The sequence below is a fragment of the Rhyacophila brunnea genome, unplaced genomic scaffold, assembly GCF_057557595.1.
Source record: "Rhyacophila brunnea isolate RB1 unplaced genomic scaffold, BYU_Rbru_1.0 scaffold_32, whole genome shotgun sequence".
Taxonomy (NCBI): domain Eukaryota; kingdom Metazoa; phylum Arthropoda; class Insecta; order Trichoptera; family Rhyacophilidae; genus Rhyacophila; species Rhyacophila brunnea.
In genome coordinates this window covers 1,434,563-1,448,889 of record NW_028232985.1, presented here as the reverse complement: position 1 = coordinate 1,448,889, position 14,327 = coordinate 1,434,563, and the positions used below count along the sequence as shown (strand labels likewise).

Below are 14,327 nucleotides of genomic sequence, written 5' to 3'. Positions count from 1 at the left end.
AACATGTTTAGCATGTAAATTTATAGGGAAAGTGCTATATAAAATATGAGAATTTTTATTATATATTTAATTATTTTCTAAATTTTAAATGTGAAAATAATTTTATGTATGTCTTTATACTTATTTTAAAAACTTTCTTTTTCGTAGGCTAATTTAAAGGGTTATAATTAGTTTTTTAGCATGCTTATGATAAAATATTTACAAAAGTCGGTTATAGTTGTACCGTCTTAAATACAGAACTAGAAAAAATATAAATGATGACCATTAATTTTGATGTAAGTCAATATACTATAACAAAAACGTAGAAAAATAATTTTATTTTAGTAATAAGACTATTCACTAGAAATTTATTTTCATTTAAAGCAGGATCCATTGACCCTTATTATTATTTAGAAATATTTCCGCTACATATCTTTTTTTCTCTTCGCTTATAATAGGTCAAAAAAGGTATATTTTGGTTACAAATTAAATTAAAAAAAACCTAATTAATAAAATAAATGACCATTTATGGTTAAAAAGGTTTGTTTAGCAAGTGAAATTTTTAAGAAGAACAGAAAATTAAAAATAACTCTTATAATGTATGATTTCTAAGCAGCAATGCTGACTTTTAAGAATAAGAAAGAAAAGAGACAAATATTCATTTGTAAAATTTCACATCTTTAGAAACATCATCTAATATATAAAAAGTGTATGTAATTATAGTACTATCTTGCATAAATAACATTAGCTAGTTTTTCTTTACATAGAGATTTCCGAGATATTAATAAAGAAAATGACGATAAATATCAAAAAGGATGATATTGAAGGCCTTTTAAATTTTTTTGCTAGAAATAATATCTAGTTGGATGTCAAAAATTTCAACTTAATTATATTTATTATTCTAAATATATCTTTTTGTTATTTTAAACCAATAAAATATAAAAATCATAAAAACTAAAATAAATAGTTAAGTATATGGTAAAAGAAAATAACAAAAATAATTAGTTAAAACAATTAAACCGAATCTTAAAAATAATTAGGTCATAGTATCCCTATAAGCCATCAAACTAAATGTCATGCCAGCATCATATTCTTTATATGATAGCTCGATAGAAAATATATTTGTGAAACTTAGCTTTAAACATCTAGATTAGGGGAAAAATTGAAACATTTGTTTATTCTCTATTATTGATGCTTTAAAGCACATAAACGTATTCTAATTTTTTTTTAAAATAATTATATGCAGTGATTATACTACGTATTTTGTTTGATATCTTTAGTCGTAGAATAGTATTCCCCACTCGAATAAAAAATTAAAAAATATCAATATTTTGATAATTCTATTATCCCTTTTATTCTAACAAAAGCCCATTAAGATATAGTAGGTTATTAGTATCATCAATATGAATATATATAATTTTCTGTTGTTATAAAGTATTTTTTCCGTTAAACCATATGTTTCAGGCCATCTATTATATGATTTTATATAAATTGTGTCTATGTTTTACGATTATTAGTAAATTTCCCTATATGGTAATTATATTTTGAAATTTTGCTATAACTCAGAATAAAATATATTGATAAATGCAAAACTTTACAAAAATAAAAAAATATTTTTTTCTTTCAAAATATAGATAATATAGGATCTGTGTAGTTTTTTGGATTTCGCTAAAAAATATATTTCATTATGTTAAGACGATTCGTTCGGTGCTCCACACTGGTTATCTATTGCTTATTAATTAAAATATATTTATGCTTACCTTTTTAAACATTATATTATGTTCTTTTATAAAGTATCTTTCATTATATATATTGTCTACATTTTACAGTAGTTATAGGTCTGATATTTCAATAATAATAAATTTTAAAACCGTGCATATTTACGTTACTGAGTATTTCTTACGGATTGAAGTTTTTGCAAATTTAAGCCAGAGAAAGAACATTTATTTGCTATTTATATTCTTTCTTAATCCTAATGTCAAAAATAATTAAAAATTACGTTCTTTTACACAAAAATCTTGTCTTTTTTTATATACAAGTAATTCTCTTAATGCTTCAGAAATAAACTAGGGCTAGTTTTATCAATTTCTATATTTTATTAAGAAACAACTGATAAAACTCAATATTTTTTTGCAAGAAATAAAAAATTATTTTGTATTAGCATACATTTTTCACCTTTTCTATAGTATAATTTTTGATATTAATTCTTAAAGTCGCATTTTATATTTTTTGCACAAAATTAAAAAAGACATGCCACATTAATTAAAAATATAATTTTTTAGTTGTTTAAGCTGAGAATATCCCATTTATTTTATTAATTATGCGATTCTACATATAAAAAACTATACTTTTAAGCTTACTTATTATGAAATAGAGTTTTTAACCACATGAAATTTTTTTATGTATAAAAAATAGATATTATCCGATGATACTTTATTTGATCCCTCACATATAATCTGTAAATTATACCTTTTCCCGATATTATATCATATACCATCATTTTAAATTCATATAAAAATATAATAATAATCAGTTACAGCGAAAATAAAATAATTTTTATGTGTTTCTTGCTGAATTATATTAGTTATTAAAAATCGTTTTCATTAATACTTTAATCAATTTTTTATTAAAATATGAATTATTTTTACCATTTTGGTAGTTTTACAACATTAACACATTTATAAATGCTCTTAAAAAATTCTATGTGAAATGGAATTTATAAGGAAAACATATGTTATTATGTAAATCTATATTTCTGCTGTTAAACGTGGAGAAGCAAAAAAATAAGCACATGGAAAAATATAAAAACTAGATGGTATATTAATATGAGCTAAAAATATAAAAATGCAGAGTCAAATTTTAACAACAAAGAAGAGAATTCTAAAAATTACGATTTTTAAGTTTTAATTCAAAAATAATGCCAACGATACCATAAATAAATATAGAATAATAAAAATAGTATATGAAAATATCTTCTTATAGCAGTACAGAAGTAGTAATGAACATATAAATGAAAAATACATAGGTATATAAATAAAATATCATAAATTATCAAGTGTAATAAAAGTGAAACTGAACATATATGATATGAAGAGTTTTAGAGAATATATTTATCTACTATTTGGTCATTACATTGCAAAATAGATATCTGGAGATAGAAACTTTGATGAAAAATAGATTGTGATTCAATTTGAAAAGTAAAAATATAAAAACATAGTTACATTGCTCCTTTCTAAATGTTTAAAACAATAAAAAAACCTTCCAGAATTTTATACCCTTCAAATATTTCTTATAGATAAAATGTTTTGCTATCAAATATACCATATAAGCTCAAACATTGCGTTATTTCATTTTCTTTAAAAATTTTGTAAATTTATATTTATAAATGTTCTCTTTTGTGTAGGAATTAAAGAATATAAAATTCTAATTGCCGAAATTACGGAAAAAAATATATGAAACCGCGAATTTTAATTGTAATATGAGCTAAAAACGAAATCATGTCTTTTAGGGTTAAATTTTTAATGAATATATTACTAGATGTCAATTTTTGCTTCATTATCTAAACCTTGCTAATAAAATATAATAATGAGAATTTTTATGTTATTTTATATAGAACTCTATAAAAATATTAAAAAACACCGTAAATTACTTGTTTTGCATATAATAAAACTAAAAAATTAGTCTTTTAAAATAAACTAAGAGCTAAAAAAATTAACAAGATATATATGACTTGTCAAACATACGTCTTTTTTTATTCAAAAAATACTAATACGTAAGAAAAAGTACACTACTCTACCAAATAGACATTTAATCATCATAAAGTATATTTGTATTGGTAGAAGTGGGCTTTATTTTCCACAAGAAATGTGGAAACATAATTGAAGATACACACTAGCTTTCAAAAGGTGTATAAAAATGCCGAAGCCGCCTTTTATGGATAAAAATAATTGCGGTGTTGTGATTTTCTATATATCTAAGCATATTTCTAGCATAAATCTTTAACAATAAACAAACATATTTATCAGATTATCCCCTGAAAACAATTTTGGCAGAATAAAATATCTTTGATGGCGAATAAAACTAGTTTTATATGTTTTTACACCAAGAAAAGTAAAATAGCATAAAATATTTTTATAGATTTTAGAGAAATTCCAAAATCGCATTGAATAGAATTCATATTTTCAAATTTAGATTTCAATTTTTGTAAAGATTTTGCCAATTACATTAGATTATATAATCATAAAACGTAAAATCAAATCAACAAAACGCAATATCTTTTATAATTTCATACTGTATTAGCTATAATTTAATTATAATATTACTAATGTCCTTAAAATTTATTCACATAAAAATATTTTTGTACTGGGATTTCAAAAATTTCTTTTATTCATACTCTTTAGATCAAAAATACAACATTTCAAAAACTAAATAATAATATCATATGTTCATAAAAATCAAAAAAAATAGAATACCTATATTTTTATCACCTTGTAAAAAGAAATAGATTATGTATCCACGGAATATGTGAATAATTTGCAGGGATTTTATGATTGATCATGATATTAGAATTAGCGAAAATGGGCGAAATAAGATTTCAACCCTTTTTATGCTTATATCTATTCATAAGGAATCACAAAAAAAATAAAAAATATTTTACTGATTTTAGTATTTGAGGCAATATAAAATTTTAAATAATAAAAATTATTCAACCCCCTAAATTGTATATCGTAATAAGTATTTCATCAAATTTACAAAAGAATAATCAGATTCATTTTACAAGATCACAATTTTACACTATACAAATTTATTTAATTTTTTGTTTTTACACACAATAGATTCGGGGATGGATGGTATTTTCCTTTATGAAAAATCAACTATTAAACCATCAAATTGCACAAAATACCTTTGAAAAATTCCACAATGCTTTTAACTCAGTAAAATTGTATTCATTGATTTATAAATGTGGATATTATTTTTATACGATTTTATATTTTTTGAAATGTAACAGTCATAAATACTTATAAACTCGAATGCCATGATTCTTTTTAATCAAATCGGATATATTTATTGATTTTATGGATTATTTATGATTTAATTTTATGAAAATCTGATATATGATAATAAAAAGGCTCGAAGAATCAGAAGTATTTTCACATATCACGATTTTAAGCTTTTACGCATGTTTTTCGAGATTAAAGAAAAATTTCAGGATGTATGATAAATTTTAAGTACGACGTAAAGGCATTTTTTACATATGATAATATTATACAACAATAAAAAAGAAAAAAATGTAATTAATTTATAACTTCTTACATTAGGATGAAAAAGATCAAATATATGTATAGAGCAATTAATATTTAATAAATATAGATATTATAAAAGCAAATTAGCAACTTTTTTCATCTTTTCATTATACTTTTCATCATCGAATTGAAAAGGCACGTCGTTAATTTTAATATTATAGCCTTTAAAGAGTTCTTTAAACTTTTTAAAGTCCAATTTTCTTTGAGAAGATTTCGATTCTTTTCCCGTCAATTCGCTAAAAATCTTAAGCCATCTTAAAACTTTCTCGTCGTAGTCAAGAAAATATACACTTACAGGCATTTTTTTATGTAAAATTACATTTTTTATGAAATACAAAGCACTACAATCGAATATTATCGTGTTGCCATCAATGTCAATGCATTTATCTTCAGAACCATCGTTATCTTTGATAGATTTCAACAATTTTCTTCTTTTATTATTATTTCTTATCGTATCTTCGTTTATCTTTCCGCTATAAATATTATAATTAGGGAAATATTTGTTTGAAAAAAAGGATTTACCAGAATTTCTTCCCTTTCCATACACAAAAATAATTCTTTCATTTTCCGATTTTTCGATTAGTACAACAGAATCTTTATATTTTCTGATATCAATAGCATTCAATTTATAATCTTTACAATCATCACCTACTAAATTCAAATTTTCCAAAGTTTCATTAGTAAAAAATTCATCAGGTGTATAAAATTTTAGCTTACAATTATACGCAAATTTCAAATCACAATCAGAATGATCCCTCCGAGTCTTAGTTTTTCTTCCAGCTGCATCTCCGACATAAAAAGAATTTCCAATCATTTCTTTATCTAATTTTCCATTAAAGTACTCTTTATTTAAATAGCCGAGCATCCCGGGTGCCGGCTTTCTACAGTAATCTCTATTAAGAGCTGCCATAAACAGAATGGGCACATCCAAATCATTCATAAGCCAAGTAATTTTTGCTTCAAGATTTTCTTTTTCAATTAATCCCAACTGATTGCTAAATATTCCAATAAAATACCTTTCTTTATAAAGATATTGTATTCTTTCTGATGTTAAATCATAAATAAATTTGAATTTGGCGTTTTCATTGTTTTTGTAGCCCGTCCCAAATTTTATTAATGTATCATCTAAATCGAAAAGCGCTAGTTTATTACAAGATGCGGCTATATCTCCCAGTTTATTGTAATTTCCATGATTTGATATTATAAATAAATTCTCTGTTGTTTTTACTTGAATTTCCGTACTAATCGGCATTTGCTTTTTGAATTGAGGGGGTATTTATATATTTTAATCAATATTTTTAAAATGGTATATTGAAATTTTTTCATGTAATTTAAATTTAAAATTGGAATATCGACTAAAAACATCAGAATAATACATATTGAAGATCAGAGAATACAAAATCACACTATTGTTTTTCAGATTGAAATAAAATAGTTTTTAAATATTTTTGACAGATCAAGAATTATAATTTTCGTATTTTCACCGTGAGCGTTTTGGATTTTAATTAATTAGCTAAAATAGAAAAATCATACATGAAACAAATATTATTAGTATTTTTGAACTCTAATAATAGAAATCACCAATATTATTATTTGAATTACTTGTAAATTAAATTTGAAAGATTTTGGGAAATTTTGGTAAAAAATAACGTAATTTTATCAAATTTTGTTTTTAAAATGCCGTTTGTTGTTTTTAAATCACAATGTCTTATCTAAAAATAATCTCATGTATAAAAACCTTTACTTCTATTTCGGACTTTTTTATTGATCAATAGCTATGATTTCTAACACAAGAGATTTGATACGAAAAATTAATACAATATCTTGGATTTTCTAAATCACGTACTAAATCGAAATATATGAACTGTTTAAGATTAAGATAGAATTATAATGCGTTCTGATCAATATTATTAAACTTTGTACAATAAAATTAATAGATTTTAGTTGCGTTATATAAATAACCACAAATTCGGTATTAAATAAAGTGGCCGATTTTCGTTTTATATCAAATCAGAAAAAAGAAATCTATTTGGGATGTAAGCTTCGTAAATTGTGATTCTGACATCATAATTTTATTCTAGTGTGTTGGAAACGGACACATAGCATACACGCGTTGTGTTTTTCAGATTTTTGGAAAAAAATATAATTGAATAATAGTATAGAGACCTATACCCAATGAAAATTCTAAACTGTTTAGAAATCCATTAAAAATTTAAATAATAAAGATATTTGATTAAGAAGTTGTTTTTATGCTCTTTAACTGATAATTCAAATATATTTAAAATTAAAAAATTTAATTCAAGAGTGCTCCTTGTCATCCATTAAAATAAGAAAGATATAGTTTTTTAAATGAGACCACCTAACATATTTAAAAAAAAGAGAAAAAACCCCTTAAGAGAATTTCTTAACAGATTAAAAAAATAAAAACATTGGTTTTGAATAACTAATAGCATACCGCAAGAAACTCAAATAGCATTTTTACTAGGTGCTCATGGAAAAATTGTAGAAAAAAATAACGTTAAAAAATCCTGCTTGACGCCTTTTCGAAAAAAATCTTTTCTCAAATAATATGTGGATTAAAATTCATTTTCAGACAATAATAACGCAATATAAACGTATAATATAGCGCAAGAAAGTAACTTTGGATCACATATTTTTTATAAATAAATAATTTTATTATATGTAAAAATTCTATAAAAATAAACATATTCAGGGAACTAGATCATTTTATTTGTGTTTTTAATTTATTTTAATGTAAATTCTATACTAAAAAATATTAAAATCTCTTTTCTATATTCATTCAAACTTTTTTATATAATTAAAAGCTCTAAAAAAGCCACGCAAATATCATTAAATTTACAAAGAAAAATTAATTAATCTAAAATTTCTTCTGTAAAAAAGTAAATGCAGAACAAGTGTATTTTTCGCTCACATATCTTTTGTATGTTGTAATTCTGTGTTTCTGAAATTATTCTTTACCCCTTGATCTTTATAATAACAAGAGAATTGAAGCATACCTATCCGAAACTAAAAAGATATAAAAATATTTTGAACGTAGTTCTTATCAAAAATAATTCTTCGTAAATTTTACATTTTCTCTAACTGATAGAAAAACGCAATGATATTATATTTTCGAGTCTTTTACCATTTTTTTCAATACTGAATATCATAACACCTTTCCTTCGATGACATATAAGGACGAAACTTATAATTTTTTGTGTGATCCGGCGTTTTATTTTAAGTTGAAATTGTAACATAATAAATAAACTATTTTTTGTATAAATTTATCTAAAAATGTATACTTTTTATCTGATTTTATTTAAGTAAACTCCTTTTTATTCACATTTTTAAAGCTACTTTATTTTTTTGAAAATTTTGATTCCTTTAGCTATACCATTTTCCATGAGTATAACTACTTATTATGCTCAAAAACTAAATTTGAATTGATCTTTCAATAATACGTTGTTTATTAAAAATTTTACTTTTTTTCAGATAAATCCATCATTCGATAGTAAAAAACAAGACTTTATTACAGTATAAAAGGTTTTTTTGCGAATGAAAAAGCTAAATTTATCGTAATCGTTCATATATCTCATTTTTTTATTTTTTATATTCTCTATAATGCAAATAAATTAGTCGACCAAACTAGTGTGATTTATTTGTTGCAACCAATAGATACTTGAAATAAATTGCTTCTATTTTGAGAAACTAGACATATTATATTCTGGTTTTAATTTCATTTATCTTTTTACGTTTGAATGCATAAAAAATTGCAACACCCGTGGCGTCTAATTCAATCAGAATGAAATATTATTTTTGTTTATTAGATAACATAGAAATATATTTAGATTTTGAGATTTAAAGCATTCAAAATTCATACTTCATAATGTCTTTAAAATTAAGCACAATTTCTCGATAAATTCGAGGTATTAGAACGATTAAAGTGATTATAATTTTAAAATTCGATAACTTATGTAATTTATACGGAAAAAATATAGTTTTGACCCTCTCATTTTCGAAAAACTTCACATCTATTCTATATTCACTACAATAAAATTTTGAATATTCAAACGTAGATATAAAAATAAAGTATTCATAAATTACATAATTTATTGGGTGAAAAGACAAATAAATAGAAGGTAATTCATTTATTATTTTTAATGAGGAATTTATATACTGATACTAATAAAAAATGATACGAAAACCTCTATTTAATGATAAAATAAATTAAAAGATCGCTAAAAGCATATATCAAATATAAACATCTTTAAGAGCAAAATTAGATATCCATAAACTAAAAAAATAACATTTGTATTTTACTAGCTTAATTAGGAAGTTAAATTACATAGCTTAGACAAATATAAAAATATCCAATATTTTTAGTCTAGGGTGATTATGTAACTAATATGATTCTCGTGCGCAACACCGAAGATTTCCAAAAAAAAACATTTTTATGATGAATCCCCATATTTTCGAAAGTTGCAAATTATGGCACAGTTGTATATATTGTACTGTTTTTAGGTGACTGCGAAAAAAATTCAAGATTTTTATTAACACACAACTATTTATAGCCAAAAAATTGATATTTTTATTTCTTAATCTATTTCTGCTCGATACAAAAACAGCTTTTTATTCCAGAAATAGAGTCAGCTGAAGAATAAAAGATAATAAATCAACTTTTCGTCAATTAGAAGGATTTATCTTATAGCCAACAAACACTTTTCGATGTATAATATAGATAAGCAATTTTTTGTTCATAATGAAACAAATAAATAAAATATTTTATTGTTTAAATAATCTAATACTATTTTTACATCATTTATAGAATATTCTTAGTAATCTGAAAAATATATGATAAATATTAAATACTTTGATTTTAATTAATTATGATGTATTTTGTAACCATCTTTTTATATAAAAAATAATACATTGTATATAACATTACTGATTTATTTTTCAAATTTTATTATCACGATTCTTTTAGATAATAAAAAATTTCGAGCGCTTTTATTCGAAACCTAAGTATAGGCACAATGTTTTATTCGATTTATAAGGGTGTGGCACAAAATTGTGACCTTTTAGTCTATCATATGAGTTTATAAGAAAAAAATCTTTTTGGGCTAATTTAAGATTGTTTTGTCTTTTTTTAATAGTGTATATTTGTGATTTCCTTTCATAAATAATCGGCATTAATCCTTAATCACCTTTTAAAATATAAAATGGTGATCAGTGCTCTTTTTGACGCTATTCGAGGATCAAAGTTATATTCATGATTTCAAGATGTAATTTAGTGCATCTATATAAAAAGTGGTTTCAAATAATTTTTCTTGATAATTAAACTAAGAAACAATACAAAGATTTTAAATTCATATTAAAAAACACAAAGTATATATTTTTCTTTTTGTGTGTTCGATTAAACAGATCCATATACAATAAAGCCAAAAATTAGAAAAAGAAGAGCATTTTAATAGACAAAAATTTACAATTTCGGTTATTATTTTCTGCATAAATAAGAGTCATAAAAACCTTTAGATCCTTTTTTTTCAATAAATCGCTCTTGATCTAAAATATTTTAAAATTGCTTTTTTATATTCTTTTAATTGCCCATCTATCTTATAAAATATATTCTTTAGCTACTTATTTTTGTCAAATAGCTATTTAAAATGTTTTCTTAGGGTAGACAAAGAGCTTCGGAAAAGCTTAAAAAATCTTCCCATATATTACCGGCGTTTTGTTTATATCACTATGGTTAACTTAAAGAAAAAAATAAAGTGCCATCATTGATACAGAGAATAAAGATTTTCCTTGTTTATTTATATTTTATGTATTTATTTTTGCCTAGAAATATGGTAATTTGAACAGTTATCTGTTTACACCATATTTATTTCGGCAGAAAAAAAGGTTTTAATATATATTATCAGAAATTTAGTAATAACAGCAAATTCTTTTGGTATCTTGATTCTATTTATCAAGAATTTAAACATAAATTTAATTTCGAAATACATAAGAAAAACCAATAGCACAGTTTATACACGATATCATATATAATACTATATTTTTTTAGTTTCAGTAAAATCAATGTAAGTTTTTTGGTATGTTTTGATATATCTAGAGCCTTTTTTTTTATTTATGAATCATTTTTTTTGAAAATAAATTTTATATATCATTATTTTGGACAAAAAAGATCAAACACAGTATTCACAAAATGAATATAATAATCCCTTCGAACTTTCCGAAAAATCTAACGTTAGATTTTTTTTGGTATAATTTTCAAATATTCTTTTCGGGATATCCGTTTAATATAGTTAGCGATGTGGTTAATATTATTTTTTTCACTTTATATATTTTTCTTAAAAATTATTATAATTAGACTTTGAGTTTTTTCTAGCCCAAAAATGTATGACCTGTTATATAAACATTTGATATCAATTTATGCATAATTCAATGCAAGATTTTTTAGATTATAGAATAGATGGAAATTTTCCGAATTTAAAAGTATTTAGGCTATCAAAATTGTTCTATTAATCGTTCCTATAGTATGATATTCAGAGAAAATCATGATAATCTTATTATTTTTACGTTTTAGCATAAATTTGGAGAAATCGTTCGGGTTTTTTATAGCAAGATAAGGAAACTTGTATCCTTTTTATTTATAAAAATGAATGTAGAGAAGATCCAAATATAGTAATAAGAATGAGATTGTTTATTTTTTGTAAACATTAACGAATAATGTTGCTTTTTTTTTGGCAAGATAAAGAAATATGGATCCTTGTAAATTATAAAAAATGTAGAAATAGTATATGATTACTATAATAGAGATGAAATCATTTATTTTTTTTGTAAAATCAGCGAATATATTTGCTTTTTTGGGCAAGATAAATAAATTTGGATCTTTGTTGCCCAATAAAAAATGTAGAAATAGTATCTGAATATGATAACAAGACCGATACGATCTATTTTTCGTAGAGTTACGAATATTATTGCTTTTTTTGGGCAAGATAAAGTAATAAGGATCTTTGTGACCTCAATAAAAATGCAGAAATAGGATCTAAATATGATAATAAGACCGATGTAATATATTTTTCTTGAAAGTAACGAATATTGTTGATTTTTATAGACAATTAAATTTGGATCCTGTTACCCATAAAAAAAGATTTAAAGGGATTACGTTTGGGGCATGTGTCTATCATAAATATATTTATTTTTCAAATCTAATTAACAACAGAAATTTTTAAAATATTTGGGAATATGAAACAGTATATTTAAATTCTATTTGATAGTCTAAAAAAGCACAGCTTGTAATATATATAGAGACAAATATATATTAAAAAATAAACAAAATATTATTTTAGTTGTTTCAATTGTTTTACTAAAAGTTTCTTCTATTTTTTTATCTATTCATAGGTTTAATCAAATACTCTAAAGTATATTTTCGCATGTGAATATATAATTTAACTAAAATCATTATATTCTGAAAACGAAGATATAAATTTTTAAGTTATGTTTTCGTGTGCTATATAATTTTTTTTACGAAATAAATTGCAGTATAGATATTTTAGTAAGGCATATTATGTTAATATAAAAAATAAAGAAGGATTGTATTCATAATATATTTAAATTGTGTTTATTTATCCAAATACCTTTTTTAATTATATAAAAAAATTCAATTTATTTATAAAATTGCAGTTTCTTTTTCGGTGGCATTTTTGGAAGAGAGTTAAAATTAAAGAATCCATCGGGTTTTTCTTTTTGGTCATCAAAGACCTTCATAATTATCATATATGAATAATCAAGAACTTTGCCATATTTATATTTATGTGCAGGATTCCCGATATTATCATATAATGAAAAAAGGGCAATAAAATCATACAAATTTTCCGGTTCATTCCTTATAAAATATGGATAATTTTCTAAAATATAGTTATCGATTTTGTGTGATTCATAAAACTTTATAGTTTTTTTAACCTCTGCAATTTTTTCTTTTTTATTCAAATTATTAGAATAAAATATTTTGCCTAGCATGTTATAAATTGAAATAGATGAAATTGAAACATTAAGGAATTTTTTGTTCTTTTGGTATATAAAAAATCGATGTAAATTTCCATTAATCAGATGTGTACTATACGGAAAATATTTTTTTATGGCAGTATCCGTTATTTTGTTAAATGAAATAATGTATATGCTTGATGAATTACAAATACTGTTCGCTATAATTTTATTAGGAATGCTGTTTTTATCGTCATTGAGTTCCTTTAAGCTAATATTCATCCTGGTTTCTATGATTATTTTATTTCTTGACCCTAGATTCAATTTAATAAATTCTTTTAAATTATGTTTGTCATCGATATCAGTCAATCCAACAGTTTTTTTTGAAATAAACATTATGTTCTTTTTTGTATTTTCAATGTACTCGATTGTTAAATTATTTTGTATTGATATTTCATTTATTGTGTGCGTTTTTCCACAACCAGATGGTCCTTGTAAAATCAAAATTTTGGTTTGTTCGCAGAGAAGCGCTTTCTCGATTTCATTTGGTTTTGTCTTTCTGATAAATGAGTATCTCATAATATTTGGAAGTTTTTTTTGCTATTTAAATTATTTGGAGGTAAATATTTATTTATTTCTTAAAAAAATGGAGATGCAGGGATTCGAACCCCGAACCTTCTACATGCAAAGCAACTGCTCTACCGTTGAGCCACATCCCCTTGAAAACTCGTAAATAATACAATTTTATATTCTTTATATGTAAGAATGAAACTATGATAGTATATTGCGATTATCATCTTAAAACAGCAAACCAAATATTATATAATAATATTGAAATAAGAAATATTTATTCATACCGATAAAATAATAATATCGATTTTAGTCCTTAGCGTAATTTAATTGACTAAATGAAGTATGAAGATTATGAAATATATCCATGTTTCGATTACCCAAAGAAAACAATATATCAAATATTATATAATAATGTTGAAATAAGAAATATTTATTCATACTGATAAACTAATATGTATCGATTTTAATCCTTAGTGTAATTTCATT

General features: G+C 23.2%; 1 non-coding gene across 1 annotated transcript; it reads right to left on the bottom strand.

The window, feature by feature from the left end:
• Positions 1–13,915: 13,915 nt before the first annotated feature.
• On the bottom strand, positions 13,916–13,987 carry TRNAA-UGC (transfer RNA alanine (anticodon UGC)). The gene has a single exon. It is a non-coding gene; the product is annotated as a tRNA-Ala (tRNA).
• Positions 13,988–14,327: the final 340 nt, after the last annotated feature.